The sequence below is a fragment of the Meriones unguiculatus genome, chromosome 7 (assembly GCF_030254825.1).
Source record: "Meriones unguiculatus strain TT.TT164.6M chromosome 7, Bangor_MerUng_6.1, whole genome shotgun sequence".
NCBI classification, from domain to species: Eukaryota; Metazoa; Chordata; class Mammalia; order Rodentia; family Muridae; genus Meriones; species Meriones unguiculatus.
The window spans coordinates 94,846,972-94,871,787 of NC_083355.1; the positions used below are offsets into that span (position 1 = coordinate 94,846,972).

The 24,816-nt window shown below is 38.9% G+C and overlaps 1 protein-coding gene across 44 annotated transcripts in view; it reads left to right on the top strand.

The window, feature by feature from the left end:
* The window catches only part of Nrxn3 (neurexin 3), a 1,566,538-nt gene that overhangs the window by 181,991 nt on the left and 1,359,731 nt on the right, over positions 1–24,816 (top strand). The window lies entirely within an intron of this gene.

Consider the following 24,816-nt stretch of genomic DNA (forward strand, 5'->3'; position numbering starts at 1 on the left):
TATCCAAAAACTTTTTGAACCTCTGACTTTTGTAATCTTTCTGCCCCCTGAAGATAATGCCAATAATTTTATCACACAGTTAACAAAATGGTAGAGACTTACATAAGATAAAAACGAAGTAGGCCACATGTGGAGAGATGCTTGTGTATTAGTTTCTTTTATAGAGCCGTGACTAAAATACCTTAGAGAACAATGTAAAGGAGAAAGGATTGAGTTTTCTCCCAGTTTCAGAGATGTTAGTCCATAATCTTTGTCTCTGATGATCCTGGGTCTTTGGTAAGGAAAAATAGTGTGGTAGCTGGTGGCAGCATGTGACGAAAGCTACTCATCTCATGGTAGACAGGTAGTCAGAGAACAGGTATAACCTTCAAAGGGAAAACCTTAAGAAGCTATTTCTTCTGCCAAAGGCCTACATCCTAAGGTTTCCAAAATATCCCAAAATAGTACCACCAGCTGGGGGAAGCAATCACTCAACATGCCTATAGGAAAACAATTCATGTTCAAATCATAACAGTGTGTATATGTACACGTACACATTTTTAAAAATGCGACTGTGTATTATCTGGGAAGAGAAACTGTTTTAAGAAATGGCTCTAAGGTCTCTAGGATCAACAGAATTAAGGCTTGGTCATCATTCATGTGGCCAGAGCAGGCCAGCTGAGCCGAGACCGGCATTTACAGACCCCGGTTTGCTGTCTGTACTTCCTATGGCACGCACCCAGTTGATGAATAAGGTAAATACGAGTAGATGTTTAGGATCTAGTATATTTAGGAGTAGATTTAGGATGTTTCACACCATTCTGTTGGCTTGAACTTAAGTCTAGAGCTCCTGCATGTCTACAGATGAAGCTGAGAACGTTCAGTTATGAGTCTATTAGACTAAGGAAACTTATTTAGAGAATAATAGCCATTTTTGATCTGAGTGAAAAATGAGTGAAAGTAGAGAGTATTTTGCTCATAAAGGTTGGGGAGCTCAGAAGGTTGGGGCTAGACTTCAATGTGGAGAATTTTATTTATCAACCCAGCAATCGTTTACTAAGCAGTGTGTGCCAGGCACATTCTTCACTTTGGGGATACAGCCATGAGCAAAACAGACAAAAGTTTCTTCTGCTTGGATGGCTATATTTGAGAAAGTATCTTGAATAAAAAAAAGGTTCCATTGAGTTCAGGAGTAAGCAAGGATGGAGGAAAGAGCAAGGGGTGATGTTTGAGGTATTTCACTTTGAACCACATGGCTTAGAGCTGAAGATCCAAACGAGTATGTCTTTCCATAGAGGTCTTCACAGTCAGGAACTTGCCATGCAATTTCTCAACAAGGTGCGACCACTTAAGTCTTGGGATAGTTTCTTCGACGTAACGAGAAGATACAGCGCTTTCCACGTAAGGATGATGAACACATGGCACCTAGTGCAGCGCCCTACTACACAGACATCTCCCGGTCAACGAATGTTAGTGACAATGACATCATGAGATAACAGTTATTAGGGAGGATGGAGGCTTTGTCCATGAAGGTTCCCTGGGCAAATAATTCACCAAAACCAAGTTGGACTTGCTTTTCACTGAACTTGCTTTTCCTTTTTGCCACCTACATGATTATCTAATTATTATTGGGCTTAACTTTATTTTAATGTAAATATGTCTTTCATAAAACAGATATATACTTAAAATTAGGGCCAATATTTAAAAAATATTAAAACTATAGAAAAGGAATAACCATTTACAATCCCCTTGTATTTGGAAACAACTGCTTTTATCATGTTGGTGTCTTCCTCTGTGAATTTTTTCCTAAATAATTTCAAGCTTAGAAAGACAGACTTAACTATTCATGGTTGCTATGAACTTTGATTTCTTTAGAAAAAGAAACTTTTTTTTCCTAAGCAACAATCAATTTGATGGGATTTTTTTGTTGTTGTTTTTCTTGCCATGATCTGATTCTCAGTTCCTAGGTTCTCTGATTGTTCATTTTAGCTCTTTTATATTAAATCTTCTGGGAGCTTCTATTCTCTGAATACTAATTAGCATTTTTCTGTTAGTTTTATGCTTTGGGGAAGTTGTTAGAACTAGGTATACTTATGAAATTATGCAAAAAAGAGGTGATTTGGCTCTTTCCTAGTATATGGTAATCTGCAACCTTCCTTCCCTGGTACGGGTTGAATAACATTAAGGATTAATTATTCAGTCAATCTCTATCTTTCAAGGCATGAAGCATGGCCTCATCCTGTGGTAATAGCAGTCATGCTTACAGCTCAAGATGGACAGCTATCATTTGTCAGTCAGCTGCTCTGTTCACTTGGGTTTGAGGTGCTTTTGTCTATTTTTCTCTAAGAGAAAAAGCAACCACAAGAATGAAGATTTGGTTCAGTAGATAACCTGTCTTAGAAAAGGGTTTTTATCTGTTGTTTTGAGAAGGAAGAATTTCAGGAAGAACTTTAGGGCAAGAAAAAAGAGAGAAAGAAAGAAAAAAAAAGAAAGAAGAAAGAAAGAAAGAAAGGAAGAAAGAAAGAAAGAAAGAAAGAAAAGAAAAAAGAAAAGAAAAGAAAAGAAAAAAAGAAAAGAAAAGAAAAGAAAGAAAAGAAAAGAAAAGAAAAGAAAAGAAAGAAGGCAGCAACTGTTTATGGATAGTAACTGTGGATGGGAGCCTCCTGGCTTGAGTCTTGCTCTGATTTCATTTTGATTTTCCCTGTCTAAGCTGTGGTTTACTTTTGTCCCTCATGGGCTTCCAGCCAAGGTCTGATAATACAAACTGACAATGTAAACAAGGCTGTGGGGGGAAGTTGGGCACTTACTGTAACACTGTAAAGGCAAATATTTCGTTCATTTCTACAACTAAGTTTTAAACACAAGTCTGGAGGATGAGTTGAAAGGTCTTGTAGACACTTCCTGCTTGCAGACAGCTGATATGTTAATTAAAAGTCACTCCTAGCAAATGAAGCTGGTGTTCCAAAATCTGGTTGCCAGGAAATGCTTTGTGGCTTTTAGCCATAGGAAAGCATGACAATCCGTGTTCAAAATGCCATTATTTAGTCTTACTAAATTAGACAGGTTTTCTTTATCCTTTATCGTATTAAGCTTGCTTGGAGCTTTCATAATTGAATATACAAACCAAAACACGTTTTATGCGGGGGAGGGGGGAGGACTTGAGAGTCCATGAAAATAATGCAGAAAGCACAGCAGTTTTCCAAGTACACAGCAGGGAACACTGTAGTCTCAAGTCTCATAGTGACTTAGGGGTCAGGTATAGATTTTGCTTAGTGAAATGAGATGGAAGAAATTGGAGATGTAAAAATTCTTAGATTAAGTTTATATCACATTGAACTGAAGTGGGTTGCCAAACTCCTCAAAGTGGATTTGTGATGTTTCAGGGTATCCTAAGGAAGACTTGGGGTATAGCCTTAACACGTCATATACCAACCCCTGAACTCCTGGTTTAGTTCTAAACTGGGACAGGGTTCTAGAGCAAACACTGGTCTATTCTTGCTTGGATTATATATATCTGTCCCTTAGATTTGGACTGCACTGATAATGAGAGTCAGATGCTGAACTTGGAGTCAAGTTCTAGGCTCCAATTCTCTCTCTAGAAGATCTGAAGCCTGTGGACCAGGCACTTATATGTCTTGTTTGCATCATATTTTACTCCACTGGTGGAATGGAACTGATGAAGTTTACTCTGCACATCTCATAAAGATTTGGTGTAGACATTGTTCCTATTTTATAGATGAAGAAAACAAGTCTCAGAGAGGTTGTAGTGCATGTGTAATTGAAATAGAAGAGCTTCCACATGCAATGGGGCTTGTCAGTCGTGGTTATTCACAGGAGAATGACATCATTATGTATGTGAAGACTCTTAGGGTGTCTTTGCATGTGGCCCCATTTCTTATTGTCTGAGTTTTAATTTCCTTCTTCCCCAAATGCTTGCATTTACCTGTTATTCTTCTACCTTCCTTCTACTCTCTTGCTTGTCTTGATATTTCTAACAAGAGCATCAAGCTCATCTGGCATGTTTGTCCAAAATATCCAGGTTGATGCATCACAGGCTTTAGGAAATAATGAGGCTAACCCGTATGGCTATGGGCTTCTTGAGAAGAAGGTGTCTAAAACTGATGATTAGTCTTAACACCCAGAGAACATTGTCTAGTTTAAAACCTTAAGATTTGAAGTTTCTCAAATATAAAACACAGGAAGTCCCAACTGGCGGGTCCAAAGTGAAAAAGATCCCTCCATAGTGGAGGTGAGGCTCCTTGAGATGCACGATCAGACAAGGTAGAAGTGGTCAGTAGACAGGGAGCAGGAGTGGGGAGGTACAGAGGTTGCTATGGCAACTTCTCAGGAGTGAAGCAACTTCAGATAGCCACCTTATAGGAGGCACTGACATTACAGCAGCAGCCCCCAAACTCTCTCCCTTGGCCCTCCTTTTGAGCTGAGGAGATAATATCCTGCCCGTGTGAAGTAGCATCATGAGACACAGATGGGTTTTAAATAGGCCAACAGTCACCAGAGATCTGGAAACCAGAGTGTGCCCATGTGGTGATGTGTCCTTTCCATGGCACTCCCACCTTATAGCATCTTGTGGAGGCTATATTATAGCCGTGGCTGCTCAGATGTTCTGATGGAACAGAGATGAAAGTGTCTCCTTCTCCCAGTATTGTGATCTGGAAGCAAATAAAGGATTGTTGGGTGTGTGGGGTGAGAAGGGAAGAAGACAGTAGTGTGATAAAAAGGCAAGGAAGGACTAGGATTGTTGGTACCACAGGGAAATGAGATGGAGCCACTCATGGATGCCGAACCAGTGAAACGGAATTGATAAGGAGAGGAAGAGAAGTCATCACCCATGTTTACCATATTATCACCGTGGGAGGAAAAAAAAGACAAGTATGTAATATGCTTTCATCTTGAATCTGAAGGATACTGATAACTTCAGAATATTATTTGTCATATGCTTTTAGAAATATCAGTTTTAAGTATGTGATTCTGTTTGGTAGTAAGTGTGTGGCTTATTAAACTTTTGTGATTTTCTTTTTTTTTTTTCAATGCAGTTTATTCAGGAACCTTGAACAATCCTCGGACCCTGGGGAAAGCCAGCCCACAGCTTAAATAGCCTCTGGGTAGCCAACCCAGGCGTGCCACGTGGGCAATGCAGATAGGTCCACATACATGGAAGCAAGCCAGATCCTCAGCCTTAGCCAAATGTGGAATTGTTTGTGACAGAGAGCACTCACCACTGGGAAGGTGGAAGGCGGAAACCAGCTCCATCTTTAAGGCACAGCATTCCGCAGCTCTCTACAGTTCCCCCTTTTTATTTTAGATGCATCAGGCAAGAGTAGAGGTCTGATCTCTGATATTAGAAATAAATTGTGACTTTGTACAGATGTTCATTTAGGTGTCATCCACCCAAAGAGCATCAGACCCGTCCGATACCTTTTTCTCAGAGGCGGGACCTGGGGCATCAACCTGCATGCAATCAGACATGCTCTTCTCTGGGTCCAAAGCGGCTGACCCTGAGGGCAGTGCTTAGCCTCGCATCCTGAGCGTAACATTTTAGCTTTTTATGGTATCCAACCATGCTTGGGGAGAATGTCCTGCTTCAATGGCTGTAAAGGCCTGAATGATCATGGCTGCATCACACAGTTGTGAGACTCTAATCTTGCATATATACCACAGGCAAACCAAGGAGACCAACACCAGAAGGCCTGCTAACGCTCCCATGCCCGCCCATTCCTTCAGATGATTCATGGCTGCAGCAATCCATGATGATAATCCTGTGGCTAGTCCTGCGTCCACTCTGGTAGAATTTACTGTGACAATGGCCACTCTCAGCTGCTCCATCGTAGTATCGAATTCTCCAGTCCAATTACCTAAAATATAGCTCGACAATTGTTTAGACAGATTTGCAGCACAGGAAAAATTCTCATGTTATATGCTAGTGACTCAAAGTCCAGCATATTTTCATTGACAGCCAAGTTGAGCAATTGGCCATAGGGTATCAATTTGCTCCTGCACGAGGTCAATCCTCTGATTGAACACCATCAAGCTTCCTTTTAGTTGAGCATTAATTCCTTTATGTACAACTAAGGCATGAGCTACATTGGCTAAATGATTGTTCAGGGTCTGAGCAGTCTGCCCAGTATGACTCAAATCTTTGAGCTGGGTATATGGTGGCACACACCTGTAATCTTAGCACACGCCAGTTTAGTTTATAGTGAATTCCTGGCCAGCAAGGATACATAAGGAGAACACACAAGCACAAACATGCACACACACACACACACACACACACACACACACTCAAAGTTGAAGTTAGGTGTTGGTTATACATGTCTGTAATCCCACCAAGAAAGCTGAAGCAGAAGAATCTTAAGTTTGAAGTTCAAACCTAGCCTCAGCTACACAGTATGAGATCCTGTCTCAAACAGAAAATGAGATCAAATTAAACTTAAAACATAAGTTTTACAGTTTGAATTGTAGCCAATATGAGGGGCTAAAAATAGATTTCTAGTAGATCTCATTGCTTTCTACATATGTATTTGGTTACACTAGAATGAGAAGAACTCATTATTAATGAATTCCATAAATATTAGATGTAGAGGCCTGAGCTTCTCTGATCACGGACCAGGTTCAAGAAACAACTTCTGAAGTTCCATAAGTCGAGCCACATGTGTGTTACCAAGACTTTAGTCTAAATTCTGTACTATCCTTCCAGTTGGGGATCTATCATAGAACCAAGGCCCGCTGAGAATAGCAGAGAGAGGGGAAGAAAGACGGGAGTGAGTGTGATAGAGATGTGAAGCTATCTGCTGCTTAAAGGAGAAAAGCTTCGGTAATTCCTGCTAAGTGTGTTTGTGAGAACTTACTAAATTCTATCAGAAAGTTTGTAGTCCTCCAAATCCCGTCAAGTTTTGTATTTCTAAAAACAAGTTCTGTTACTCAGTTCTTAATTATTATAAAAACTCATCTTACTCAAAAACTATAATTTGTTGGAAAAATGCTAGAACCCATGCAATGTCATGCTATTTTACTACTAAGATTTGTTCTGGAATCACATCACTACCAACTTTTTTTTTTTTTTTTTTGTTACCCCAGTAAAGTCACTGTTGATGTGAGGCAATATACTGTTCGTGTAACCCTCAAAGGCTCTTAGGTAAGCAGTGGTATTAACTGTAAACTGCTTCCTAGCTTGGCTTCCAGAGTAAACTAACTGACCATTAGTTGCAGCTCTAGGATACCATTAAGGATGAATGAGCTATTTCTCATTTCATATTAGCAGGGACTTAAACTTTTGATAGATAACCCTGCTGTGTTAAACTTGTTGAGAACTCCACATGCTTAACCCTAAGCTGAGCAGTGACCTCAGCCCAACTCTCTGTGGTGCCTCTGCCCGCGTGAGTAGTGAAAGCCCTGCTCTATCTCACTAAAGACGTTTTAACACCATAGGGGGAGGGGAATTTTAGAAGAAACTCCAAAACGGGTGACTCCTGTTGCAGCTGACTCTTAGATGGTTATGTGGTCTTAACCACCCTCACTATTGGAGTATGTTTTTAGCTGTTAGAAAGCTATTATTCCATGGAGGATAAATTTATCTCAGCGAATTGACTGTAAGGGTATCATACAGGAAAATGAGGAACATAGTTATTTGTATATTTACTCCTCCAATGAACAAACCTTTAAATCCTTGAAGACAGTGATCTTCTCACCAGTATCTCATTTCCCAGAATCCTCCACAGCTAACTAACCCATGACTGTAGATTTTCACCATCATATTCTGGGCAATTTCTAATTTGCCAGAGTTGTCATTAAGATGCTTCAGGACATGATTCATCTGTTTATTACATGCTTGTTAAATTTCTATTTATATGCAGGGAAGTGAGGCTACAATGGTGAGTAAGATAACAAACTCCAGGTTTAAAGAGTCAGCAAGCGAACAAGTAAACATGTGAATACCTAATGTATTTTAATTTACCATTGAGGGACATAAGAGAAAAATATAGTAAAGAAAAAACAGTTAACAATGAAAGAGAGCTATTTGAATAGAGCAGAGCAATTGGGTACGATATTTCTGAACACACACACACACACACACATACATGAACACACACGTACACCTACATGTACTCATGCTCACACACATGGCGTGTATATATTTGCATATGCACACAGATTCTCCTTATCTACCAGATCAGTTCTTTAGGCATTAGTGATATGTAAGTAAAAGAGAGGAATGGAGGAAGAAAGAAAAAATACGAAGTAACTGGAGGAAAATGAGTATGCTTACTTAGGAAGAAATTATCTGAGTTTCAAACTAAAGTTCCTGCAGATATGAGGGGCAAGATCAGTGACTGATTCTGAGTTGGAAATAATACAATAAAGCTCTAATTGTGGCGTCGCCCCATCTAAAGAGGTCAGCTCCTACTCGGCTGGAACAGGCTGTTTGAATGCATAATGCCAACCCAGAATCACCATATGTCTGACAACAGTTCTGGTTTTTATATGAGATTCCCCCCCCCCAATTTTAAAAACACTGTCACAGGGACTCCCACTTCTAGGAAGACAGGCTAGACACTCTTGTCTCCATTGTACCATTAAGTACAACTAAGACCTCTTGACAGTACATGTAAAATATGAGAAGACTCTCAAAGGTTTGGATGTGATTTGAACCTGAAAAATCTTACCACTTTATTGAAATGCTGATGGTGGGCTCTCTAGGAGATGTTTGGGGCCCTTGTGAAAGGATTACTACACTTGTTCTAAGAGTGGGCTAATTATTTTAAAAGCCTGTTGTTATGAAGTGTCTGCCCCTTTCACATCTCCCTCTTTGTATGTGCATTTCCAAAACCACAGGGACCCTCACCAGAGGAGGAGGTGATGTTAATGCCAGACTATTGGAATTCCAGAATTATGGATGAAAATAAACCTCTTGCCTTAAAAATAACCCAGCCTCTCCTATATAACCCCAGCAATCTATTCCTCTCTTGGGTATATACCCAAAGACTAAAACTATCACAGAAACACTTGTATATCCAGTTTATTGATACACTACTCTCAACAGCTAGGAAACAGAATCAGCCTAGACTTCTATCTAATCGCACAATGAATAAAGAAAATGTGGTAAATATACACAGTGCAATTGCTTTCATCTGTTAGGAAAATTAAAATCAGAACCTTTACAGAAAACTGGAAATTATGTTAAGTGTCATAACCCAGAAAAATACTGCATGCTTTTTTCTCATATGCACATGATAAAATTTAATTGTTATGTATGTGGGAGATATGGGTATTGAACATGGAATTACAAAAAGGATCATGAATGGTAAAAGGGAAGACTTAAGGGAGAGGGCAGGAGAAAAGGAACAGAGGTTAATAGAACACACGTGACATGAAAGCAGAAGAGGGGCTACTGGAGGGAGGAAGAGAAGCAACAGGCAGGTATCTAGGGACGGGAAGGGGGTGGAAAGGAGAAGATACAAAAACAAAGTAGGTGTTAAGATGGCATGATGGAACCCATTTGTGTGCTGATTTAAAAAAATAAGCAAAGGAGCCCAGCCTTGGGCATTTATTTTTATAATAAAAACATGGATCAAGGTGGGGGGGGAAAGGAGAGAAACCAGCTAGCTTTAGGATCTTAGGACTTACCCTTCCTTCCTTCCTTCCTTCCTTCCTTCCTTCCTTCCTTCCTTCCTTCCTTCCTTCCTTCCTTCCTTCCCTCCTTTCCTCCCTCCCTCCCTCTCTCCCTCCTTCCTTCTTTCTTCTTGCTTCTTTTTGGAGTCCAGTTTGTGCTTCCCAGCTAGCCTTTTGAATGAGGCCTGCTCTAGCATATGGTTGACCTTCCAGGGGTCACATCATCAAAGAAAACTGAATCTCCATCTCCTAGCAGTTATCAAATGCCAGTGTCTCATCAGTCATGAGATATTCTGCCCATGCTCTTGCTCTCTGCTGGGATTTTGTCTGGCTTTACCTTGCAGAGGTCTTGTGCATAGTACTGCACTCACTGTGAGTTTGTATGTAAGACTGTCCTGTTATGGCTGGAAAAACATTTCCTTGGTGTTATCAACTACCCCTGGATCTTCCGAGACCCCCTTTTCTATGAGGATCCTTGAAAGTTAGAAGAAGGGCTATGGTATATACACTGAATTTAGTACCAAGAACTCCATAGCATCTTATTCATGCATGTCGACCAGTTGGTGTGTGTGTGTGTGTCTATGTTGATTGTCATTTACTGCAAGGAGAAGTTTCTCTGATGAAGGTTAAGAGGTGCTTTAATATTTGGGTAAAACATTAAGTCCACCATACTTTTCAACTACACATCTGCACAAAAAGTTACAGATATATATATATATGATGTAATAGCTGGAGAAATTGTTAATAATGATATACCGAAGTATAGCTAAAACGTATGATGGATACCTTAAAATAAAATTCTAAAAATTATCCACAAATTAACAGAAACAGAAAACAGAAAGAAAAATTTGCAGGGTGAATTAAAAACATGACCTAGTCACATACCATGCAATATTTATGTAAATATCATAGAAGGAATGTGAAGGTAAAGAAACCTTGCTGATTCTCCCTCAAATAAAGTGATTTTGTTTTGTTAACTTGATGAGATTTAGAATCATCATGGAGATAAACCTCTGGGCTTATCTTTGAGGGAGTTTTTATTGGCTTAATAATGTGGGATAGCCTGCCTTAAACATGGCCAACATCTATGGGCTGGGAGTCCTGGACTGACTAAAAAGGAGAAAGCAAGATGAGCATCAACATCCATCTGGTTTCTTTCTTTCTTTCTTTCTTTCTTTCTTTCTTTCTTTCTTTCTTTCTTTCTTTCTTTCTTTCTTTCTTTCTTTCTTTCTTTCTCCTGATGCAATGTGACTAGCTGCTTCAGGCTTTTGCCTCCACGATAGACTGTGCCCTGGAACTGTGAGCTAAAATAATAAAATAATCCACTCTGACCTTAAATCCTTTGCTTTTCTCAGTAGCTTGCCACACCAACATGGTCTAGATCTTCTATCCCTACTATGTATCAAACATAGTAGGAGTAGCCATGATATCAAATCAATTATATCTTAATGCAAAGCTATTATCACAGAGAGTGACATCGTTCAATGATAATTACTGCACCAAGAGAACCTAGTAATGATGAATACATGTTCTCAGAACAAAAGAGTTTAGAAAACATATGACACAAGCCAACTGTGGTGGCTTAAATTTGTGATGCCAATAGTAATGCCCCCGAGGTGAGAAGACTGTGAGTTTGAGATTAATCTGGACCACACAGCGAGTACTAAGATAATCTGGGATTCTAGTGAGCCTCTGTCTCAAAAACATGGGATGCAAAGACTGATACATTGAAAGGAGAAATAGAAAAAAATCTGCATAAATAGTTGGAAGTTTCACATTCCACTCAACAACTAGTAGAACACCAAAACCAGGAAATTTTCAAAGACATATGTAATAATCACGTGGGGCTGCCATGACAAAATCCAGAAAATGGACGGGTCAAACAACATAAAGTTGTTTGGTCATGGTCTGGAAGATGGAAGTGCATGGCTAGATATCAGAGGTGCAGTTTTCTTCTGAGATTTCTTTCTTTAGCTTTCAGACAATTGCTTTATCACTCACAGTCTCCTCACATTGCTTTTTCTATGTGCATGTACACGTTGTCTGGTCTTCCATTCTTTTTATGAAAACACGAGTCTTATTTTATGAGTCTCCTACTCCATGACCTAATTTAACTTTAAATGCTTCAATAAATACCTTATTTACAAATGTGGTAGCATTGAGGGTTAAGGCTTTGCTGTATAAATTTTGGTAAGGCAGAAAGGGATATGATTCCGACAATAGCAAGATGGAAGAACACTATAATACCATCATCTAACAGGAACTGATTGACATTCATAGAACACTTCACCAAACAGCAGTGGATTACATTTTTCCTCTTGGTTTCCTGGAACATATATCAAGAGGAACTCTATCCTGAGTAATAAAATTTTTATAAAATAATTGAAATCACAAATAATGTGTTTATTAGCCCAAATGAATCCATACTAAAATAAGTAACAGATAGTAGGAAATTGTCCAACTGTTTGTCAGCTAATCATCCATAAGTCACAGAAGGAGTTTAATAAGACCTAATAATATGTTAAGATGAATGGAAATAAAAATACAACCTATCAATTTTTTTTTGGCAATCGGCCAAAGAAATGCTGAGAATATTTACATAATCAAGTTTATATAATAATAAGAACTCTCTCCAGTTCATAGTGTAAAGTCACACTTCACAAGCCTAGAAAACAAGAGCAAAACAAATCTAAAGCAAAAATGGGGGGAAGAATAAGGAACAACAATGAAATATAAAGTAGAAAAATAATATAGGAAATAGTGAAGCAAAGAAATGAATGCTCCTTTTGAAAGTCAACACAATTGACAAACTTCAGCTAAAAAAAGAAAAGACAAATTCCCAATGTGGGAAATGAAATAGAAGACATTATTTTAGATTATATAGACACAAGGTAATAAAGGAATGCTACAAAATAGCCCTACACTTAGAAGAGATATACCAATTCCTGAGAAATACACCCTGCCACAACTTGGCCAATATGGGAGGCAATGTAAGTCATACAACTGTTAAGGAGATTGAATTGATAATTTACAGACTTCTCAAAAAGAAGTCCCCAGGCCTAGATGATTGATTGCGTCAGAGAACTCTACCAAAGAGAAACATTAATACCAATTCTAGGAAATTGAAATAGAGGGATAAGTTCTGGTTCTACTTTATGAAGTTAATATTACCAAAACCAAAGAACAATAACACAAAAAGAAAGAAAAGGAAAACTCGATCCTAACATCTTCATGTGTGTGACATAGAATCTAAAAAAAAAAGATTAGTAAATTCAACGATGTGTAAATAGAAATAGATACCATCAAAAATGGAGTGGGTGGTAGGAGGACTGTAAATCTGGCTTAATATTAAATTTACAGACTCAGGAAAAAAGTAAATGCAGCTATATAAATTGAAATGGAATTGATGTGGAAAGAGCAGTTGACAAAATTCAACATTTATTCATAACAAATCTTAGCAAAGAATAAGAGGGGACTAGTTCAACTTAATAAGAACACCTTCCAAATATGCTAAATAGATTTAACATCAAAGTTCAGTCCCTAAGAGGAACAACGAATAAATTAGACTTTATTAAAATTGAAACATTTTTTTCCTATGAGAAATCTTCTTAAGGGGACGAACTATGGAGTGGAAGGCAGTTTACAATATTAAACAAAGGGTAGATATGTGTAGTATATAAGGAACCTTCCAAACAATGTAAAATGAAATAAGAACCAAAACAAAAGCATAACAGATTATCTTTCAAATAGTCAAAACACATGGAAATATATTTTGATGAAAGGGGTAGAAGGGCAGTAGATAAGCACATTAAATGATGCCCAACATTATTAACGATAAGGAAAACGTATCTATTTGCAGAAAGTATCAACATCTGTGCACCAGAGTCAGTGTAATAAAAGATTATTACAGTTTCCCATGTTTGTGATAATATGGAGAAGCTGGATCTCTCACACATTGCTGGTGGAAATATAAAATGGTATGAATAATTTGGCCATCTCAAAAACAACTCGGACACCCATATGAGCCTCTAGTTCCAGTCTGGCCATTTTTCACAATGACCAAGAAGATGATAGCTTGCACTAAATCCTGTATACATTTGGTTGTGGGCGATTTTTATTATGAGATTCCCCTAACCAAGGATAATCCAGGTTTACTGATTGGTTAAAAAAAAATCAATACCATCGGATACTTCCCACTAATTAACAAGGACCAAGTTCCTGGCATAGACAGCAACCTGCATGACATCTCCAGCAAACTACACTGAGTGAGGAAACACTCATTAAAGTTTACATATTGTGTGACTTCATCCTACTTTTCCCTGCATGTGTTGGCACATGTTTGTGCTTTGATTTTGATCTCACTTTGATCCTATTTCCACCTCTCAAGTGCATAGCATTCCATCCAATCTATATTACATCATTTGGACAGAAAAAAAGTTACAGAATACTGAACAGATTTGTGGTTTTCACTAGTCAGAGCTGTGAGGAAAGAAGTGGGTGATGTCACAGAGGTCACCTTGAAGTATACTTGGGATGGAAGGGCCCTGCATCTTAGCACTTTAGGAATCAATATTCTGATTGTGAATAAGAATTACAACTTTTACAGGACATTGCCTTTGAGCCTGAGAGATGGCTTATTGGGTAAGCATGAATCTACACTTCCTGAGGACCCTAGTTGGTTCCCAGCACCTGTGTTAGGCTACCCACAACCACATATAACTCCAGCTCCAAGGGATCTGATACCCTCTTCAGTACACATAAATCAACAATAAAATACGTTCTTAAAAAGGCATTACTTTGGAGGAAAACTACACAAAGGATGCTTAAGATATCACTGTATTTTTACAACATCTAAGTTATAGGTAAGTGTGTAATTAATTCAAACTAAAGATTTAATTTAAAAGAACCTCACATTTAGCTGATAAGAATATGTGTTTACATATGGTGCCTTTACTATCAGTTTGCCCTCTCTGATCTATAACAAAGTATAAAGAGGAAACAGGGAGAGACAGAGATGATTTAGAAAGCTGGAGATACTTAGGTAAGAGAGAGGTTTTGTAGACTTGTGGGCAGAGATACCCCAGAACAGCTTTGGAACAGGATGAAAACAGATGGAAGAAGAAGGAAGATTTTTGTTATTGGTGTAGTTTTCTTATGTGTTTGATGAACTTTTCTAGTCTAAGCATATGAAGATTGAAGTTAATCAATGCACTTCTTTAATAATAATTCCACGAGACCAAGTCTTGTCGATCTAAATTTAAAGCTGTTATAAAAATATTGTGTTTAAGGATAATCCTGGGAAGAGCCCAACATATACATATGTCAGGGATTTAAGAGTGAAATGGTTACATATATATGTACATATATATATATATATATATACATCCATATATATGGTTACATATACATATATGGTACTTTTTTATGTTGTAGACCTTTGCTATCTGCTTCCTATTAGCATAGGTCCCTTTAACTAGTCTCATTTCCTGGTTAGGAGAAACTGGGTCCTGAGCAGATCATATTTTTTATTTTATTTTTCGAGACAGGGTTTCTCTGTGTACTCTGCGTAGCCTTGGCTGGCCTCAGATTCACAGTGATAAGCCTGTCTCTGCCCCCCAGAGTGCTGGGATTATAGGCTTGCACCACCACACCCGGCTCTATGTTCTCCCTTCTCGATTTCAAATTGTTCCCAGAATTCTAAGGCAACAGAACCCCCTGTGTGTATGTATCTGTTATTCCCTGGACCCAGAAGAACAATGGAGGAATTTCATGAGGTGCTACAAGGTTGGCTTGATCACTTTGGCCTAGAACACACTGCAGGGTTGGGACAGAGTTTCATCTTTTTGTTCTTTGCGGTCAGTTTAAATGTTCTTATGGCTCCGATTCACCCGCTGCCGATTCTGGGCAGAAGGTGAATGAGCTCAGGTGCATGGAATTGAAAGGTAATGAGAATGATTAATCAAATTCCTTCCAGTAAAGGCTACCACGTGCCAGACTCTGTCCTGGATAACCCTCCTACATGGGAGGCAGAGGCTGGGCTCTGCCCTCAGGTATTTGGTGTCTGAGGGTAGACGTCTGTGCTTGGAGTGAACTGAGAGTGACTGGAGGTGTCTTTTGGCATGGTGTCATTGCTTCATTATGTCGCTCTGCCAAGGTTTGCTTGCAGTCTCCTCGGGCCATGCTCATTTAGTTATGGAAAATAGGGTGAACATGAGTTATGGGAAATGCACTTAGCTGTTGAGACAAGATGGCCCCAGTGGTGAGCCTCTCACACGGCGGAAAGCCCCACACAGCCGTCAAGTGGTAGACTGGCATAGAAAGAGATACATGGGGGGATAAATCACTCCGTTGTTGGCATATTTATTTACCTACTTGATTATATTTAATCTACTTGCTTAGCCTTTATTTAATTTAACTCTAGGTAAATAGATAAAGTAGAATCTGTTTTCTTGATGAGATGCCAACAGTAGATACGTACATTCCTTTGCAGATTTAGAAGATCTGCAGTGTAAAATACATTAATAAGATATATGGACATACACGCTTTTGATTTTTTTTTAACTTTAAATTGTGACATGATGACCAATGAATTAGTGATTTGGGGGCATAATTTTCTTCACCAAGTACATTGAAGATCGTAATATCACCTTCCACTGGAGAAGGTAGGGAATGATTTCTGTTACATAGGGAATCCTTATATATTGCCCAGGGGAATTTTTAAATGCCCTGGCAAAGAGTACATGTATACAGAGTACATATTCCCACTGACTAATGCTTCGATCTTTATGGACACGACATGTTGAAAAGCCAATGACTTGACAGAGCGTCACTGTGGCACAGACAGGAGAAAGTTGATCTACCAGTAAGGAGCTCTAACTTCTAGCATATGGTCTGTGGAGTAGGAAATGCTGCCCAGACTTCAAGGGGCAGATGTTGAAAGAAGAGCCAAGAAGTCTTTAGAGGACAAGGCGTCCTCTAAAGCATCCTTTCCAAATTTCTGCCATGCTGAATATGTGTGAGTCGTTTGCTCTAGAGTTTAGAATCGAGCAATCAGTTGAGTGTGTTAAGTGTCTGAGTTGTAGGAGCTAGGGCACAGGGCAGGAAGACAGTTGTCCCACCGTTGCTTCCTGGCATGCATACACAGTACTTCCTCCAAGCTGGGAAGGAGAGACACTGTTACATACCAATCTCACCAGAAAAAATGACAAACATCAGCATTCTTATGCCACTAATAGGATGTGTGGTATGGGTAAGTCATGTTAATTTTCTGTGATAGGAGATGTCTGAACCATACCAATACATTTTGCAACTTGGTTTTTTTTTTTTTTTTTTTTTTTTTTTTTTCAGAAAGTTGATTCGCGTCTATTGAAATCCAATTTAGATAGTACAGTGATCAAATTTGACGTGGGAGTCCTACTCTGATTGAGAAAGAGAGGGTAGGATGAGGGAGATCCCCTCAACCCCCAACCCCTTTGCCACTGCTTTCTTATATCTTGATCCTGCAGAGCTAAGGATCCAGGGTTTTATGGAGCACAGATGTGAAACCACTGGGTTCTAAAAGTGCTCAGGTGTTTCCAATCATTTAGCAGTTCCATAATGAACGGATTTAGAATGCTGCTCAATTTACAAGTGACCCTCTTCCTGCTTTACATTTGAAGACTTTACAGCTTGGTTCAGAGTGTACAAATTAGAAATTTTGGTTAAACTTGACTTAATATCATTTAAAAAGTGTGAATAGCTTTTTCTTTGGGAAAACACTAAATGCAAATGACACGATTTGGGTTCAGGAGGGCCCTGAACATCTTGGGTCTTGGTTTAGGTGGCTGTGGTTGCTTCCTCTGGAAGATTCAGCAGAGGTTTTAGGGGCTGCAGTTGTGACTGAGGCTATGGGGCTTGGAGGTAAAGCCAAAGACAAGGGGTGGATCCCTGTCACCAAGCTGGTTGCCTAGCCAAAAACATGAAGATCAAATCCCTGGAAGAGAGCTACCTATTCTCTCTATCCATTAAGGAATCCAACATTATTGAATTTTTCCTGGGAGCATTTCTGAAGGAAGAGATTCTAAAAAATTACACTAGAGCAGAAGCAGTCTTTGGCTGGTCGTCCAGCCAAGTTCAAATTGTTGCTATTTGGGGGAATACAATGGTCATGCTGGTCTTTGTATTAAGTGCTCCAAGGTGGTAGCCACTGCCATTTGAGGGGTCATCATCTTTGTGAAACTTTCTATCATCCCTGTGTGGAGAGGCTAATGGGAGAGCAAGACCTGCTACCCCCACTGCCCATGCAAGGTGATGGGATACTGTGGCTCTGTGCTGGTGCTTGCTTCCAGAGGCACTGGAATCACCTCTGATCCTGTGCCCAAGAAGCTACTGATGATGGCCAGTATTGATGACTGCTAAACATCAGCCTGGGGATGCACTGACACCATGGGCATCTTTGCCAAGACCATCTTTGATGCTAGACCTATAGCTACCTGGCCCCTGACCTTTGGAAAGAGACTGTTCATTAGGCCTCCTCCTTATCAGGAATTCACTATCTTATAAAAATCCACATCCGAGTCTCCTTTCAGATGACCCAGGCTCCAGCTGTGGCTAACACATAAGGAAGGGTTTTTATACAAGAAAAATAAAGTGAATTAGGTCTTTGTTTGTTTGTTTTAAAGATTGAATGGATATGAAAGCTCTTGAAAGCTTTTGTTGACTTGCTCTTTATTCATCAATGGTCACCCATATACTAACTGGCCAGAGGAAGGATGAGCTTCCACCTTCTAAAAACACCATATTTTATATATACCACGTAGTTTACACTTACACATGAGAAACAGAAGGTGAGAAAGCAACATACTAACAGGATAGTTTTGGATAATGGAACTAAGGAGATTTTCAATTTTTTTTAAAGCTTCTCTTCTGAACTTTCAGCAACATGCACATACATTTATAACTTTCACAGTTACAAAAAGTTATTAAAATGAACATATTTTCATCTAAAAGTAATTAAGTTAATTAAAAAGATTATTAAGTCAGCACAAAAATTCAAATTAGCAATATTAAAAATAGCTTTTTATTGACTTGGAACTCAATGAGCCAGCACGGTTATAAATCTAAGACCCCATATTGCCGGAACTTATAGAGGACCTCTTACCCTTTCTTATTGATGGATGTGCCTCATTCCTCCAGGGATAGAAGCCCGGTGACTGGAAAATACTCTGATAGAAGATGGAGTGGCCACTCACATGGGGCATTATTCACTGTTTGGATCAGAGCAGATGTTCAGATCAGTAACAAATTTCACTTAAAGTATCTGAAAATCTATACACAAGCGTTCTCATCAGGTAGATGATAACATACTTTTAAAATAAAGATGGATTTATTATCTATCTATATCTATCTGTCTATCTATCTATCTATCTATCTATCTATCTATCTATCTATCTATCATCTATTCATTTATATGTATGAGTGTCTGCCTGCATGTATGACTATGTGCATGCCTGGTGCCCCAGGGAGGCTAGAAGAAGGTATCGGATCCGTCTGGAGTTGGCGTTACAGGCAGTTGAGAGCCACCACGTAGGTGCTGAGAACTGACCCCGGGTCCTCTGAAGGAGGAGCCAGTGCTCTTAACCATGAAACCATTTCTCTTGCCCTGGTAATGCACTTTTTATCATTCAGTTTACTATTCAGTGTCTATTTAGTGACACCCACAAGAAGATACTTGATAAATGTTGTGAGATCCCAAGTTCAGGGCTGAGTCTGCAGGACGAGCTAAGCCAATCCTTACATCACATATCACCTTTTTAACTATAGCAGCCATTTAGGAAAGTGAGTGACAGCTGAACAAAACTGTCCTGCTTTTTACTATAAGGCTCTCTAAGTTAATTAGACTTCTTATTCACCAGCAATTTTTTTTTAAAAAGCCCCATTTTTAGTATCTGCTGTTTTCTTAAAGAGAGGTAGGAGGATAATGGATGGATAGATAGATGGAGGCAGACAGAAATGGCTACAGTAGCCAGACAGATCTATATCCGGTTTATTATGCTTGATTCTCATAGTTAATTGAGTGTTTTACCCTAAAATTGTCTTTTTCTTCCTTTTCCTCTTTTTGCTGTAATTTAAAAAATAAATGCAAAACAAAACAAAACAAAACAAAAACAATTGATTTTAAAGTTTGCTTTCCCATGTATCCCAATAGTCTCCATAGCCATTGATTCAGAGTGAGTGCCAAGTGGCTAAATAAAACTGGCTTTATTGTGTTCCCGGATAAGCAGTTTATTTCTTGTGTTTTGTGGTTTTTGTTTTGTTTTGTTTTGGTTTTGGTAGCATTGGTCAGTCAAGCCGAGGGCTTCAAGCTTTGCAGGCAAACTTTCTACCACTGAATTACACCTTTAGACCCTGGACAGAGATTCTTTGTGGCAGTGAGAGGAAGCATTGAAGGAAGGATGAAGGATAGTGTAGCTTGTGGCATATTACTAAAAATACTAGGAGAGACATTAAGGTGGTCCACAGGATTTGGTTCAACTGAATATCTGAGTTTTCTACCTTTAGCAAAAGGGAAGCCTTTTACTTGTTTATAGAACACATCATCTTCAGGGTAGATATGTTCATTCTTGGGTGATGGATTAGCAAGCAAAGGGCTAGAATATGTAAGTAAGACATGTCACAAAAGATTTCAAGGACAGAGCCAGAATCTGAACCCTGGATTTTGGGTTCTGAGACTGGTAGCATGTTCATTGCTCTCCTTTGGTCAATCAGTCACATTATACCTTTGGTTCTGAGGTTCTAGCTGTATTTACCCTCCAATTAATAGCTCTACTGTGTTACTTTCTATGTATTGTCGCTAAAATGGTATTGTCTACATTTTTAAATTTCCTTCAAGAAAGCCCACATCATATTATTTGATTCCCCTTGGGCTAGCCCTCTAGTCTTCTGGAGGCCATAGGGGCAGAAGGTTGTCTTGAATAATGAATGAAAAGAGCACGCTGTTACAAGACCCCAGGCGACCTCAAATATGTGACTTAACTTCTTGGATTCCTGTTTCCCTTCTTTTCATAAAGACATTGATAGCGCCTGTCCTGATTCTTCATGGGGCTGTTTCTAGAGTATTAAATAGAGACTGTAAAGCATTGGTTATGTATGGGATGTTAATGTTTGCATGAACAAGGGCTTCTGGCCAAGTGACCTCTTTCTTGGGAATCACGAGAGTGTCTTTTAAACTTTCAATTGTTTCCATAAAATACTTGAGACAATCAACTTAAATGGAGAGATTCATTTAGTTTCATGCTACAGAAGTTTTAATCCGTGGTTGTTTGGCTATGTTTTGGTGGTCTGTAGTGAACTAGAATATCCGAGCAGAGGGCACATTGTGAAACAAAGGTGATTATCCCTTGGTTTACAGAAAACAGAAAGAGAACAGGAAAGGAAGTAGAGTCTCATCTTCAAGAGCAAGCCCCAGCTAATCTATGCCCCAACCATTTCCCACCTCTAGAAGGTTCTGCCACCTCTCCATAGCATCAAGTTTGGGAACAAACCTTTGGCATATACCTATGGGGACATTTAGATTCCAAACTACCAGAAGGCAATCAGTCCTGACACAGAGGATTCCTGGTAAATTTTTAGAGACAAATCTTTTTTGCCATCTAATAGGTGTGTTGATTTTGGTACTCTACTCCCATCCTAGAGTATCCTGTGATCCAATAAAGACTCTCAAAGTATAGTATGAAGATACTGGTAGGCTGTGGCCTGGTGTCTGTCTTAGGATGCTAGTTTTTGCAATGTGTTTTTATGTATTTTGTTTCTGTTTAAATTATTTGGACTATGGGGGAGGAACAGTAGGTTATAAATTTGTGAGAGCTTCATTCTTAGGTTACTTGACATTGTGCACAGAGTAGGAACCTTCTAGGCTTTTTCTACCCCTCCAAAACCCTTCTTCCTTACTGGAGTGTAACTTACTTTCAAAACCAACTCGTTCAATAGCTTCCAAAGGAAAAAGCCCCCGATCTATTATAATTACCTAGTGTCTATCATCACAGGACTAATTAGATATTTCCATATATGACTTTGTTGACCTGGTAGGATGGCTAGCACTATTGTTACTCTCTGGTTAAAGTCTGAGATCATTCAAGAGGTAGGAGATCAAACCAGGATACGAACTTGTTTTTCCAATGCCAAGTGCAAGGATCGTTTGGCCACAGTTAGACATATGGAGTACATCAGTGACACTCAAAATGGTGCCGTGGTGAATCATTGATAAACTAACATTCTACCCCAAATTCTGAAATGTGAGGGAGAAAGCTGTGGTGTGAGTAGAAGGGACAGTATTTGGGGAGAAGACTGGGACAAACAAGAGTGAGAATGAAGAGAGTGTTATGGGGTGTGAATATAGGCAAAGAAATAGGGTTATGATAGACATTAGTGAGTATAATTTAATAAAATCACTTTAATGATAGAAATCAGCTTATATTTTATAATGAAAATCAATCTATGTCCTTATAAAACAGAGTACCCAGGTTTATATAAATGGGGTTTAGTGGGAATACAGCCATGCCCATTTGTTATCCATATTATTGTTGGTTGTTTTCTTCAATGGTAACCCAAGTGTTTCTAGCAAAGACCACATCCTACCAAGCCTGAAATATTTATTTGCCAACTTCTTACAGAAAGGTTTTGATGACCCGGGTTCAGAGCTTGTGGGAACTATAGAGAAATATTAAAAAGTCGAAAAAGCATCAGCCAAGAAATAACTATATTTTGTTATTCTTAATTTGCCTTCCCCAGTCATGAAATTGCTAGGAGATAAAAATTTAATGGCTGAATAATATTCTTTAGTGTTAACGTATCGCATTTCACTTGGTCCCTTCTTTTCTACAGATAAGTCTATTTTTAAAATTGCAAATGAAGCCAAACGTGTGCATCTGCTCCATAAGTTACGATTCTGCCTCTTCCCCGGCAAGTGCTGGTAGTGAGATTCCTGATGGGGGGATACAGGAATCGGTAAGGTTTTTGGTATCTATAAAATAAGTGAGTTGCTTTTGCAGCGTACACTTACTGTAGAGCACGGATGGCAGCGTCTGCTTCTGCTAGCCTGTGTGAGCGTCAACAAACATGGCTTTGTCTTTGAAATCTTTACTACCTGTAACACGAACTTCTTCCATTTTCCTTTGTGTTATGCACCTATCATTTTTTTTTCTCTTGGGGATTTGAAGTTTTTACTATTATTTAATTAATTAGCGTATATGCGTAGTACAAAGAAATGGGTTTTCATGATGTCACTTTATTCGAATACATCATGTATTTCGACCCTGTTCACTTTCCAGGGCAGTCTCTTGTCTCCCCAGCCTGCTAGTCCCCCTCTTCTTTCTAAACAGTCACCCTACTTTTACGCTCTATGTGTTTTTTTAACAGCCCAGGTTCCACATATGAGAAGAATGTGACATTTGTCATTTGGGATGTGGCTTATTTCACTTATTGTGATAGTCCTCCATTCTAGTCATAAATGGTGTAATTTCCTGGTCCTTTAGAATGGCTGAATAAAACTCCATTGTGTGTTACAACACATTTTATTCATCTGTCCATCTACTAACAAACACCTAGGCTGATTCTATCTCTTGATTATTGTGAATTGTGACACAATAAACGTGGACATGCAGGCAGCTCTGTGGCATGCCAATTTAGATCCCTTTGGGTATATTCCCAGGAGTAGTGTAGCTAGGCCATATGGTAGTTCTATTTTTTGTTTTAGGCAGAACTGCATGCTGGTATCCATAGTGGCTATTCTAGTTTATACTCCCACCAGCAGGATATTTTTACTTATTATCTTGATTAACTTTTTGCTAGTTAATATGACTGTCATTTAGTGTTACAAATACTTATTGTAATGCTTAAAACATCTTTGCCTTAATTTTGTTTATATGTTTTCCAGGGGGTAAGTTACTTTTCTTAAAAATTTTTCGACTATGTCCTTTATGGTGATTCCTTCGGTGGCTTTTTTTTTTTTTTTAAGCACCTTTCCAGATCAGAGGTTATTTGTTCATCTTTTTTTTTCCCTCATTTTCAAATTTAATTATAAAATGAGTCTGACACAAGGTACTGAACTGAGTTCCGTCCTTTTGTTTTTTTCCAGTTGGAAACTTTCTCAGTATAATTTACTACTGATTCCTCTTGTCCCGTCACTGGCTTGCGTTGCTCCCTCTGTTCCCTAAAGCCTTGGTAGGTTCTAGATCCTCTCCTGTTTTCAGTTACTCTTTCAGTGGTGCTTGCCATAGTTTACATTATCTTATATCTACAACAGAAGGCCGTCCTTCATTATTCTGTATTTCTGGTCATGTGGCTCTAAAACTCCAAGTGCTGGTTGATCTTTATTGTGATGATTTTAGCACAACGGTTTAAAAACTGTAACCCACAGTCCTTATGTGACTAAACCACTTACTTTTATAAAGAAAGTTTCCTTCTAATAGAGAGACACTCATCTTTTTATTTATTCTCTAGCATACCATTTTCTTACAATGGCAATGCTGAATTACCAAGGAGCTAGAAGGCCTAAATACGCTTATATTACAGTTTATAGAAAGCTTGCTGACTCCTGACCTAAAATATTTACAGTAGGAATCCATGTATCCAAGGCACCAACGTTAAAGGTTTAGGTGAACATAAGTCTTGGTTTACCATGCATTTCACATAAGACCTTTGCTACTTGTTATGGTTTATTTCATCTCTGTCTTCTTGGTAACATGAAAGTCACAACAGAGGAAGCTCTCACTCTTCAGCTAGTTTTGTACTAGTTGCCAAATGAGAAGCATCTCTTCCTAGCCCAAGTTCTCTCTACAGCTACAAACACTTGGGAGTTACCATCGTGCACCATTAGCCTACAAAGAATAAGCATTGCCATGGAGATCTACCACTTGAAAGATTTCACTGTTGTTTGAGTATTTCAGGTATTCTGATCGCTTCTTCACTCTTCCTCTCTACTGACCCAGGCTAATAGAAACCAGTCCTGTCTGGATTATCAGAGGCCTATGATAGGAGCATCTGAGACACTTTGATGGAAGAAGGGTCCAAAGAGTACGAGCTCATGAAAGGCAACCAAAGTCACTAAGAAGGTTAATACCTTAAGTATGTGAGCATATCTGAAAGAGGCTGGTGACCTTTCTCTGTGACAGGTCTGGACCCTGAGCTCAGGGAATACTTAAAGGGAACTAAAGTGGGGCTTTTATGGAT